This window comes from Corvus hawaiiensis, chromosome 19 (assembly GCF_020740725.1).
Source record: "Corvus hawaiiensis isolate bCorHaw1 chromosome 19, bCorHaw1.pri.cur, whole genome shotgun sequence".
Classification (NCBI taxonomy): Eukaryota; Metazoa; Chordata; class Aves; order Passeriformes; family Corvidae; genus Corvus; species Corvus hawaiiensis.
In genome coordinates, this window is record NC_063231.1 from 646,741 (window position 1) to 659,346 (window position 12,606).

A 12,606-nucleotide genomic window follows, 5' to 3' on the forward strand; every position below is an offset into this window, starting at 1 on the left:
TTTCCCTGCAGCCATCACGTTAGGGCTGCCGGGCTCTGGCTCCATCCCCTGGTTCACTCCACATCCCTCCCAGTCCTGGCTCCCCAACAGGCTCCCACTGGCGTGAGCAGGTTGTGGCACCGCTGCCGCTTCCCGTGGCTCCCGCCGTTACTCAGCAGCCAAGGGAACCGCTCAGAGCTACAAGGTCACTCAAAACCACCATCTGTCCACGCACTGCTCCTCGCCCTGGGGAGAGCAGCAGAGAAATTATTTCAATGCACTGAAGGCCGCTGTGCCCCTCGCCACCGCCCTGCTGCACACCAGCGTCTCACAGTGCTCATTCAGCCTTGGCTCAGCGAGGGGGGACCACAGCATCAGTGCCCACTGATGCCCCCCACACTCTCCACACCACGAGGGCACCCAAGGGCTCCAAGAGCTGACAGGGAACCCTCCCAGACTGCTCGTCACAGGGTGAGATGTTTGGTGCTGGAGAGAGACTGCCTTGTGCTGGCCAGAGCCACCACCACCTCTGTGACCCCTGGCTGGTGGCCTCTCCAGTACCATGGGGTGGGGCAACGGTGAGTGTAGCCTACCTTGATGTGGGGAGCAAGTCACAGGAGCACCCCGACACCCCCAGGAACCGCAGCTCCAGGTCCCCTCCCCCTGCACCGCCCAGGGATTATTTCTGGGGAACTGAAGTCACTTGCATTCGGGCTCTGAAGTCACATTCGTCTCTGCTTGTTCTACTTCTCCCGCACCTAAAAGTGTCACAACACGGCGCTATCTCTGTCGAGGCAGTTGTCCCCCACATGCCATGTCCCAGATGCTCCTGTATTGCTGCTCACATCCAGGCGCTTCCCCAGCCCCGGTTTCTCGCCAGGATGGCGCAGGGCTGCCAGCACCGGCTGGGGGCACGGAGGGGCTGACTCACACCCAGCTCCAGCAGTAAATAAATACGTGACTTCAGCTCATTTGCAAACCCAGTCCCAGGGAGCACGCCCGTCTGTGCCCCTCATCCATGGGCATCCCAGCAGCTACCTCCCACATCCACCAACCCCTGCTGTGGCTCCGTCCCACCTCTGTGTGCCCCCAGCTGCACTGCTGACAGCAGAGGTGGGCACTGCCCCTAGGGCTGCCCCGCAGGGGTCCCCTGCATCCCAATGGCCCCGGGACCCTGTGCCACGCTGGCCCCGTGGCCCCGCAGCGAGTCCCGCTGTGTGCAAGATCCCTTCCATACGGGAGCAGCCAGCGGAGCTGCCAGCTCCCAGCTCCAGCGCTTGCCGCTACATCTGGAAACTCTTCTCACCCTTAATTGTTTCTAATGCTTTAACACACGGAGTGACTAATAAGACACTAATTGGGCAGCGTTAGCAGGGAGCGGAGCAGGAGCGCTGGCAGTGCCCTCCGTGCCGAGCCGCCGGCTCCCAGCACTGCGCTGCCGTGTGCTGCCATTGCCACAAATCCCTCCGGACTCCAGTGCCTTTCCCTGCTCAGCCTTTCCCAGTGTGGTGGAAAACCTGCCCCAGCAGTGAGGAGAGCCAAGAGACGCCGATTTTAGCTCTGTCTAGTGGTCCCTGTGCCCCGGGAGCCAGGGCAGGGAGGGCACAAGGTACCCCCCCAGCAGGGACATCCCACACACCGTCATACCTCAAGCAGAAAGGCACTGGGTGACCCCAATCGCTCCCCTCCGACTGCCCAGCACCGCGCTGCCTCTGGGCACGCACCGGCACTGCTGCGATGGGCTTGCGCTTGGCATTGCCCACGTTGAGCCAAGGTGAGGAGATAAGCGATGAACGGCCGCAGGAATGCGCCTGCTCCGGGTGATTTATGGCTGTTGGGGAGCCAGGGCAGAGGACAGCTGCATTTGGGACCCTCCCGTGCCCCAGACAGCTGTGGGGTGATGGCCACCCCACTTCTGGGGCTGCCCTGTCTCCCTGGGAGCTCCCACGGGGCTGCCAGCCCTGCCTGCACAGCTGCTGGCGGCACTGCGCTCGCCAGAGCTGCTCAACAGCAGGAAAGAGGCACAAATCTTGTTACACACTGGCTAAGCCTCCCTGGGCATGTTTTCTATAAATCTCCTGGAATTTATTATATGATAACTAGCCTGGAAAAGCTAAATTAAATCCACAGCCAAGAAACTGACTTTCAAGTGTGACCTAATTTAGTTGCTGGAAGGGGAGGGAGGGAGGCAGCGGGGATCCCGGTGCCAGTCGTTCCCGGGATGACCTCCCGGTGCAGCCACACACCCCCCATCCTCCTCTTCGCCGTGACTTTGGGGACGGAGCTGCGCAGCCTTTCATGTCTGAGCGGATCTCACACTCCCACTCGCTGGAACAAAAGCGCCTCAAGGGCTCCCCTGTCAGATGTTTTCCATTGCTCATCTCCAAGTCTTCCTTGAAGGAGCACTCTCCTCCCGGGGGGGGCTCCGGCGGGCTTGGGGATGATGGGGAGAGTCGCTGCAGGGGCTCTGCATTGGCACGTTCCTCCCTGCTCCAGGCTGCTCCCCACCAGCCCAGTGAGCCCCAAGCTCAGCACCAGCACCCACACGTTCCATGGCCGGCAGCCCCAGCTGCACCCAGGACCCAGCCAGACTCCAGGGGAGCAGGAGGAAAGCAGCGGGGAGAAAAGCTGGATGGGGAAGAGGCTTGGTGGCCTGAGCTCGAGTGAGCCCACTTCTGCCCTGGTGCCCAGAGCAGGCGCTGGCAGCAGTGGCTGCAACCAGCCCTGCAGACAAGGTGCCTCCCCTGGGATGGGCACAGCCCTCCTGATGCTAGGGCACGATGCGCACTATGGCCGGGGTGACAACCTGTCTGCCGTCTCCTGAAAAGCAGCAGTCCCAGCCCCAGGAGTCAGACATGCCCCAGTGCAGTGCAAGGTCCTGGGAGAAACTCCCATTGCTCCCACTTTGGCCAGGACGCTCACAATAGCTGGTTCCACAGTGCTGTGGGGCTGGGAAGGAGTGGGCACCCCTTCACCCCAAAACTGCCCACTCGTAGGGCTGCTGGCTCTGGGCAGAGCAGGTGGCAGGAGGCAGGAGCACTGCGCAGGCAGGGCCTGTGGCAAGGGCAATGTGGGCAGAGCGGGACCACGGTGCTCCGGCAGACCCGGGGGTGGGCTCGGGGCTGGCACGCGGACGCGTGCTGTTGTTCTGGAACGGAGTGCACTGGCAGAGCGGCATGTGGGAAGCTTGCATAATAGTGCCAGCCCACACTACGCCTGCTCCTTCCCAGCATGATCAGCCCCTTGCTTTCATGAGCAATAACATCCACCCAAAGTTTTCTAAAGACAAAAAAAAGAGCTTCAAGGTGATGCACAGAGCTCAGCTGCCTTTGCTGCCTCTGAACTGATTAATGCAGCTGGGAAATCCATCTGCACGCCGCTCTAATCCCACATTCTGGACAACCTATACCCCAGCAAGGGACAAGAAGCCTCAAACTCTCGCTCCCATTTCGTGATTCCCGAGCAGGCACCTAGGGCTGGGGCAGAGCGGAGGAGCCAGCGTACTGTGAGCAGCACGGCAAGGGGGGTACACACAGCCCCCCACACTGGGAGCCCTGCACGGCCCCATGGGCACTCTTCCTGCCCAGGCACTCCCCTCGGCTTATGCCAGTGGGAGAAGAGTGGTCCCGACTCTGGGGGGTCTCCTCGGCACAGCAATTGGTGGAGATGGCACTGGAAGACAAATTCTGTGGCAGAACAGCCCCAAACAGAGCCCAGTCCCGGGTCACCGTGGCTGCCACAGCGTGGCCATGACTCTCTGAGCACCTGCTGAACCTGTGGGTGCTTGCAGTGCTGGGAACAAACAGGGAAAATTCCTCGTCTGGAGGAGAGAGTCCCACTGCCTTCGAGAGTTTTAAATTTTAGCTCCTCCTCAAGCTGGTGCGAGCTCCCAGTGCAGACCGGCGTCAGCGCGAGGGGGGTTCCAGTCTGTGTAACGTGAACTGACGGGGACGGGTTCAGCCCAGACCACACGGAGCCACACACAGCCCTGAGGGGAGTTTGCAGCACGGTCGGTGCCAGAAGCGACGTGCAGGGCTGTGCGTGCATCATGGGCACACACTCCCCTTCCCATGCAGGGGCACCACCAAGGTCCCCTGTGCTCCAGGACCTCCACGCTCCCACAGTGAGCAGGACTGGGACTGGTCAATGGGTAGGACCAGCCCCCCCACGCCATATCCCACGAGGATTAGAGCAGACGGGGCTTCTCCCAGCAACGCTCCCCTTTGCCAGGTCATCACACAAGAGTCTGGACACAGGACCTGTACCCAGTGCTGGTGCAAAGTCCCTGGTGGGCTGATTGTGAGCTGCTGCCCCAGGCACAGCCACGGGAAGCAGCATCTTCATCCTCAATCAAAAAATATCTCCATACCCTCCCCTACCTGGACTGCTGGGTGGGAACAACGTACCTGAAGACCAAGAGCAGGTGCCTCAGGTGTGGTGGCAGGTGGGAGCTCACACTCGTGTTCACCCCTCCAAGCCGTCAGGAAGAGCCGTCAGGGTCTCACAGCAGCAGTTTCTCAGCCTGAAAGAGAGAGGGAGAGGCTCCAGTCCCGTCCCTGTGTAGGCACTGCCGCTAATAATGGAGGAGGACGTGGCAGAGCTCGGCGCCTCAGAACGCCACAGCTCCGGGGGCTCACACGTGCTTGGCCCACTCCTTTAACAGCACAATTATCTCACGGCTGGGGAGCAGCTCTGGAGCAGCCCCTGACATGCAGAGGCAGGACCCTGCCCAGCGGTAAAGCCCCTAAAGAGAGGGAAGCGTGCTCGGCCGGGGAGCAAGGTTTGGCTGCATGGGGCAGGTCCCCAGCTCACGGTCCCCAGTGGGACATGTCCCAGTCTCTGCACTGACACAGAAAATGCTGGGGCTGGTCCTGCCTCGCTGAGAGCACCGGCGCCAGCCTCAGGTGAGTGCATGGGATGGAGACAAGGAAAGGCAAGGACTTCTTCCTAAAGGAAAGAAGTCTCCAACCCACCTGTTCCCCCGAAGGCTCTCTGAAGGCCGCCACCAGCTCCACGTTTGCTTTTCCCCGACCCAGGTTGAACAGGAGATAATTTAACAGCTTGTCCCCCATTGTAATGGGACTTTTTCCCTGTTCCCCCGGGCAGCCCATCCATCACAGCACAGAGCAGTGACGTCCCCCTGGCACCTCGGCCAGGCAGCCCCCCTGCCTGCTGTGAGTTACGACGCCTGCACCGTGCGGTGGGATGGGCTCAGAGCACCGGCTCCACACCGGGAGCCGAGATTTATCCCCTCGGCGGAACAGGGGCAGAAGCCGGGAGATAAGTCACAGCAGAGCTGCAGGAGTGGCGCTCAAGGTCCTCCAAGGTTGGCTCATTAAAAACCAAGGAGAAGAGGAAGACAAGACCTGCCTGCCGTGGTGTGGCTGCGAATCCCCCTCCTGACGCTGAACCAGCCATGGCCAAGAGGGAGGAGGGAAGGGAGCCGGGCCCCCCAGGCTGGCTCTGCAGCAATCCCTGGGGCAGGCTGCTGGCCAGGACATCCCAGCACATTCCAATAACCCCAGCAGTGCAGTACCCAGACAGGGATGGGCTTCCCAGCAGTGCAGAGCCACTAAAAATCCAACAGGCAGCCTACAGAGGCGCTGGGATGCTGGCCCCAGGAGCAGGCTGCAGCCACCCAGCACACCAAGCATGCTGCTGGGAGTGGGTGCCATCCTTGCGATGGGCCCCGTCACTGATTTGGGGACAGACCACAGATTTGGGGACAGAGATGCAGTGAACATCACAGGCACACTCCAGACTTGCTGGAATTCCCCTCCTGCTTCATTAGTCCTGCTCATTAGGCTCTGCTCCTGATCAGCAGGCACAGCTAGAGCTCAGCAGTGTCACTCCCCAGCCCTTCCATCCCAGCCTCTTTAATGCTGGTCCGTCACAGCCGGTTCCCTAAACCCCCCTTGCTGTCCCCTTCTGCAGGCTCTGCCACCAGTCCCTCTTCCCTCCCCGCTGTGGTTCATGTGTGACCAGGAACCACGGTGGAGCTGGGGGCTCAGCAGGGACTCACATTGTGGGGTTTGCCCCAGACCGAACCCCTCCAGTCATGTGCAGCAAGTGGAGGATAAGACAAACACTGGAAAAACCCAATTGCATCGCTGAAACAAACTGAACACAGCAGGAATTTTTCAGCACCTTCTATTTTCTAAAGCAAACCCATGTGAGTGCAGGACGGGGGTTGGCATGTCCCCCAGTGGTGTTGGGAGCCCAGCAGCATCCCTCAGCAGCAGCAGCATCCCTCACTGTCGGCAGCGTCCCTGCAGCACCCTGCCACTGGGAAATTGCTCCATCCCCAGGAGGGATGGGAAAGTGGATTGCTGATCCCTACAGGGCATCTCCCTCAGGAGCCACCGGGCTTTTACTGCACACCAAACCACAGCGATTAGATCAACAAGCCAACCCCTGGAAGGCTGAGAGGTTTTATCAAAGCCAGCAGCACCTCAGGGAGGCGATGGAAAGATGATGCAGCTGCCCACAGCATCCGCAATCCCTGGGCCAGCCTGGCGGCTGCTGCAAAAAGACAGGACCAGGGCTGTACCGGCTCATTTTTGGGAGGCTGAGCCTCTGCCGCTGCCTCCATGCTCCCAGAAGGACGCCGGTTCTGGTCCCAGCCCAGTGCCTTCTGTCAGACCCCACCGTGGCAGAGGGGTGTCACAGAAATGCCCCTCAGCAGGGCTCAGCAGGAGCTCGGGAGGCAGGTGCCCGCAGTGCTTCTCCCTGGATTGCAGAGGAGTGGGGAGAGCAATTTTCTTTCAGCAGCAAACTCTCTGAAGCAGCACTCGGCACCTGTGCAGCCCAAGATACAGCTCCTGCTCCAGCCCAACCAGGAGCTATTTCCCACTTATCTGCGCCACGGCTGATATCTGTGCAGCAGAACACGGCGCTCGGTAATAGGATTTTGATGCTAAACAGAAGATGTTTTTTCCCCGGGTCTCACTTACGTCACACCCGGAGGTATCCATGGCCATGGAGGTGACACAGAGGAAGGCTAAAGAGTTTCAACTCTTGCGCTGAGGGAGCAGCTTCTCCTTCAGCTGCTAAACAGCAGAATTACAGTGATCTAGCATTGCCTGCCCTCGTCGTGCCCCAACCCTGATGCAGCCCTGGGGAGGGGAGGGAGGAAAGCATGCCCCCACTGCTGCAGCCCCACTGCCCCCCCGGCTGGCAGGACCCCGCTCCTGCCCATAGCTCCCACGGGAGTGAGCAGAGCTCCTTGGTGCTGGGGCTGAGCTGGGGGCTGGGGAAGCTTGCATGCTGTGGGCACCATCTGCTCCCAGCACTCCTCGGGCCCCAGGGATGTACTGGGGGAGCCTGAAACCCACAGGCATCACCTGCAGCCCACGGGTATCACCCACTCCCTGTGGGCATCACCCGCTCCCAGCACTCCCCCAGCCGCAGGCGCTGCTGTCAGCTGCATCCCGTGCCACAGGGACCACCCACACACCACAGCAGCAGCAGCAGCAGCACAGAGACAGGCTTGGGTGGCAGAGCCACACTTGCAGCTGCCTCAGGGAAAGGGGAGGAAGGCTTGTCACCTCCCTGCCACCCTCTTCCCCATATGAGCGAGAGGAAGGTCCCACGCACCCCCACTGCTGGAGCTGGGAAAGTCTCTGCCTGCCACAGACAAAACCAAGGCGATGGGAACCACCCCCGCCGGGTGCGGGTGACATCTCACCCGTGGGAACGCTGCCGGCGCAGCGTCAGGGCTGTCACCGTGGCGTCAGGGCTGTCACTGCTCCCACGGCACAAACTGGGTGACGAGGGCCACCAGCCGAAAAGCCACGGGCTGGCGGTGGTGGCAGAGTCTGGCCAAGGCCAAAATCAGCATCGCACAGCCGGGCCCTGGCACGCTTGGCCAGGCTGAGCACACCCAGGCCAAGAGGTGCTCAGGGGTGCATGGGGATTGTGGGGTGCACACTGACCACAGGGCCCTATACTGACCACGGGGTGCACACTGACCACAGGGTGCACACTGACCACGGGGTCCTATACTGACCACGGGGTGCACACGGACCACAGGGTGCACACGGACCACAGGGTGCACACTGACCACGGGGTCCTATACTGACCATGGGGTGCACACTGACCACAGGGCCCTATACTGACCACGGGGTGCACACTGACCACAGGGTGCACACGGACCACAGGGCCCCTCACCACCACAGTGAGCAGCTCCGGCCCTGGCCACAGTGGTGCCCAGGCCAGCCCTGGCCCCGCTGACCCGAGGAGCACCCGGCAGCGCAGTGAGGGAAACACAGCGCTGTGCAGGCGAGCACAGCCCCAGGACAGCTGCGCCAGCACGGGCCCCATCCCACGTGGAGGGTGTGCCCACAGCCAGGGCAGTGCCCGCAGCGCCTGCAGCAGGGACAGGGGTGCCAGGAGCCGGGGCAGCCCTCGCTGTGGCAAAGGCATGCCAGGAGCTGGTCGCAGTCTGTTTTCTTGCACAAGTGCATTAAGCATTCCACACAGCACTTTTGCTGTAAATCACTTCCTATTCAGGCTCACTGCTGAGGGTCTCTGAAGGTCGATTTTCCATGGTTATGACAACAAAAACTAAAATTGGGTCAAACCTGAAAGGTATTATCTTTCTCCAAGCTGCTAAATGCACAATAGTAATGAGGTTGGTTAAGCAGTTCACCCCCAGCCCGCATTATTTGCTCTGAAGATGTATTAACCAGTTAAATGAGCGTGATAAGGCAGCCCTGCACATTCCTCCCACCAGCCACACGGAAGATCTGAGGCTCTGGGTCTCCGTATCCTGGTTAATAGCCGAGACCGCAGCCCCACCGACAAAGGCGGCCGCGCCACGCAGCTCCGGGCCAGCTCTGCCCGGCCTGACCCACGGGAACACAAAGGGAACTTTAAAGACATCCAGCAGCTCAGAGCCATTGGAAAAAATAATTATCGTTCCTCCTCCCCTTTCTCTTTCTTCTTCTTAACGCTCTCCCTCATCCAACCTCCTGATGAAAGAACGAGCCCACTGCCCGCCCCATCAAAGGCAGTTTAGCAGCATCCCTGCGCCAGGATGGGGGATTATCCCTGGCAAACACAGGCAGCTGACCTGGCTGCCACCTCCAGGCATGGGACCCAGGGGCACATGGAAAACCCACCCAACCACCTTGTAAGCACTGGAGGTCGCTTCACAGCGGTACCCAAAAGATGCTGTGTGCCCATGGCAGAGCTCTCCACGCAGACCTTCTGGGGGGGTGCAAGACAGGCTGCCCAGGGCGTCCTCACCCCAGAGGGGCTGCAGGACCACTTGTGGGACACAAAGAATATTTGTTCTTATGGGATTTCTGCTGTTTTTCCTAAAAAAAACACCCATTAATGTAAATATAACTGATGTAAACAAGCATGACCCTAAAATCCATGTGCAGCTGTATGGAACAGGGAAAAGAGAGGGAGGGAGGGAGGTTGGTTGGGAGAGAGGGAGGGGAAACACTTTAATTAATCTCTAAAATGAATGAGATGGGAAAACTCAAACTGCAGGGAAAGCATCTGGTGCTGCTGCAGGAAGGGGCTGCCCAGAACGTGGGGCTGGGTTCTGCTGTGTGACACCAGAGCCATCGGCTCCCACACCGGCCACCCCATGGCACCAGCCCACCGCCCAGAGAGCCACGCCACGTCCACAGCACCCAGGGAGGGCAGCCTGCAGTGGTGCCAGTCCCATGTGCCAGAGCTGAGAGCTGGGAATATCCCACTGGCTCGCCCCCTGTGAGCTGCTGCTGCTGCAGGCTCCCAGCTCTGTCCTCAGCCAGGAGGAGGAGCATCCACAGGATCCCCACGAGCAGCCTGTCCCCACAGGGGATGGGGACCAAGGGAGGTGGCAGGAGGCTTCACTCCCGCAGCAGGGATCCTGCCACCAGTCAGGGAGCACACGGGGGAAACACAGAGATCCTCAGTGTGTCTCTCACGGTGATCCAGCTGGGGCTTTGTCAGGAGAAAGTCGCTGCATGGAGAAATGCCAGCACTTTCTAGCACAGAAGCATGGATGAAGATCCCAAGGTGGGATCTGTGCTGGCAGAAGCTCTGGGACCAGCGCTCCGGCCTCCAGGAGCCACCTCCTGTGGGACCAAAATGTGGCTGCGAGCAGTACCTGAGGAACAAGGGGCAGAGAGAAAGACCACAAAGCAGATCCAAGGAGCTCCAAGATGGGAGGAAAGGGCCTGGGGGGTCAACCAGAGGCAACAGCAGATTCACACAGTTCAAGAGGACAGCAGTGGATCCAGACTGGGCTCTTCCAGGTCTCCCCACAAGCAGCTGCTGCTGCCATGGTAGGGCAGGGAGAGGCCAAAACCACCACAGCCACACACGGTCCCTGCTCCCAATTCCAGCAGCCTCCCCGCCACAGAGCCCTGCCTGCACACACACTCTGGGCTCTCGGGGTGACACTGGACTCCCTGGGGATGGGTCCATCAGATCCATCCTGCTCCTCCTCTCATTCAGAATCTCAAACCCTGTCCCTCACCATCGGCCACTGACTGGAAACCATGCAGGGCCAGGTGCCAGGGAACGGGAATTCCTCCTCCTGGCTTGAGGTGGACTCCTGCGCCCTGACTGCCCCCAGCACAACAGCAGCTCCAGCCACACTCACACCCTGTCCCACTCCAGGCCAGCAAGGTCCTGAGGAATCGTCCTTCATCCCAAGCCTGGAGAACAAATACACAACGTGGCTCCTCTTGGAGAAACACCGACCACCAGCACAGCTCCTCCTCAGTGCAGCACTGGCCAGGTGCGCTGGCAAAACGGGCCATCACCAGCTGTAGTGCCCAGCTCTGCCATGGCAGTGCCTGCCTGGCACGGTGCTCCACTCTGGGAAGAGCCAGTCCCTTGTCCCCTTACCTGGGTGCAGCATCCATGCTGCCGAGGCTCCTCGCGGCGAAGGCTCTGGGATGGCACCCCCAGGACTCACCCAAGCCCCTGAAGCCAGCCCCGTGCAGGGCTCTGCACCTGCCAGCCCCCCCGGCCACCGCACGGCCGCAGCTCCCGGCACCGTCTTGGAGCCGCCGCCGCAGCGCACGCGTCCTCCCCCCTGCCCTTTCCAACACCGCCGCTGATGGGAGGGAGTTAGAAATGCCAGGAAGAGCATTTCTTATTTCAAAAAGCCAGATCATCTAAAGACTGGCACCAGCCCAGTGAGACCTCCCCAGATTTATGGCCAGCATAGCTGAAGAGACAGCGGAGCTTTAGTGAACCTGGTTAAGACCCCATGGGAAAGTGACAGCAGGATCTGAGTGACCTGAGAACTCCACCTCTCTGTCGGGAAAACAAAAGCAACACAAGAAAGGAGCCTGGCAGCCCCAGGAACTGCGGGGAGGGGGCTGCCAAGGGACAGGGCACCTGGGGCCAACAGGACACACATCAGGACACCCTGCCCAGGGAGGAGGGACCAGGCAGTTGCCGGGACAGCAGAGCATCACTGCTGGAGCACCCTGCACTGCCTGCGGCACTGATCCAGCCTCCCCCTCCTCCTCCTCCTCCAGGGCCTCTTCCTCTCCTTCTCCTCTTTGTCATTCCTCTCAGCTCACGCCTCTTCTCTGCTCTCCTTCAGCTGCTCACAGCAATAATCCAGGGCACTGACGCCCCAGCAGATTGCTCAGCGCCGCTCCCCGCTGCTGACCGGGGTTTTAATGACTCCCCCGGCCATGCTGGGGCTGGTCTCCACCTCCACCGGCTGCCAGCCAGGTTCTCCCCACCATCCCTCCTCCAAAAAACACCTGCACCATCCGCAGGGATAGGTGAGGAACACCCACCACCTCCAGCTCAGTGGGGGCTCAGCTGGGATCCGCTCTTGTCTTGCACCCAGGCTCTCAGCCATGCAAAGCACCCACAGGATCTTCTTGGCAGCCCCGACCCCCAGGGCTCCCCGGCCCCCTGGGCCAGGAGAGTGCAGCCAAGGGCACCAATGCAGCAGCTGGAGGGGCCTCAGGCTGACAGCACAGCGCATATTCCTTGGGGACAGCGAAGGGACAAGCGCAGCTCAGTGTCGGTCAGACGATGCTGCTCAAAGCCTCATGGCACGGGGCTCTGCAGAGGCAGGGACAGGACAGGGACCAGGCAGAGACCAGGAATCGGGGCTCTGCCTGCAGGATCCACACAGCACCCCAGGCTCCTGCTGCCCCATGCAGCACCCACCAGCTCCTGGCACAGGCACCAGCACCCCGCGAGGGCATGAGCCAGTGCAGGACCTGTGAGGGTCTCCTCCCCAGTGAGGAGGATGGGTATGACAGGGAGTGGAGCTGCTCAGGGGGACCCCGTGAAGCTCAGGAAGTAAATTGCTGAGCCCTGTTCCCAGAGCTGAGCTGCCCATGGGTGTGCAGGCAGGAACACGCTTCTGGGACCGAGGGACAGGCCAGCAGTGTGACCCTGGCCAGCTCTGTCATCGCCCCCCACAAGGCCGTGTCTGGATCCCGTGTCCAGCTTTGGGCTCCCCAGTGCAGATGGGATGAATACGCAGGAGCGAATCTTGCAGAAGCCCGTGGCGATGCTCAGAGGCTGGAGCACAGGTCAGAGACACAGTGGGAGGGAGGCGGGCTCTCAGCCCAGAGAAGGAGAGGCTCAGGGAGGTTATGGGGAAATCAGGGCCAGGGCAGGAAGCGGGGAGGGCAGTGGAGC

At 60.8% G+C, this 12,606-nt stretch overlaps 1 protein-coding gene across 15 annotated transcripts in view; it reads right to left on the reverse strand.

The window, feature by feature from the left end:
* RBFOX3 (RNA binding fox-1 homolog 3) overlaps nt 1-12,606 on the reverse strand; it is a 140,515-nt gene that overhangs the window by 70,009 nt on the left and 57,900 nt on the right. For 14 of the 15 annotated variants that reach the window (XM_048323806.1, XM_048323809.1, XM_048323812.1 and 11 more), the window contains exon 2: nt 4,386-4,501. The gene's annotated coding sequence lies outside the window, so the exon portion shown is untranslated. Of the gene's footprint in view, nt 1-4,385; nt 4,502-10,833; nt 10,855-12,606 lie in introns of those variants that run through there. The other variant, XM_048323807.1, reaches the window with a different exon arrangement.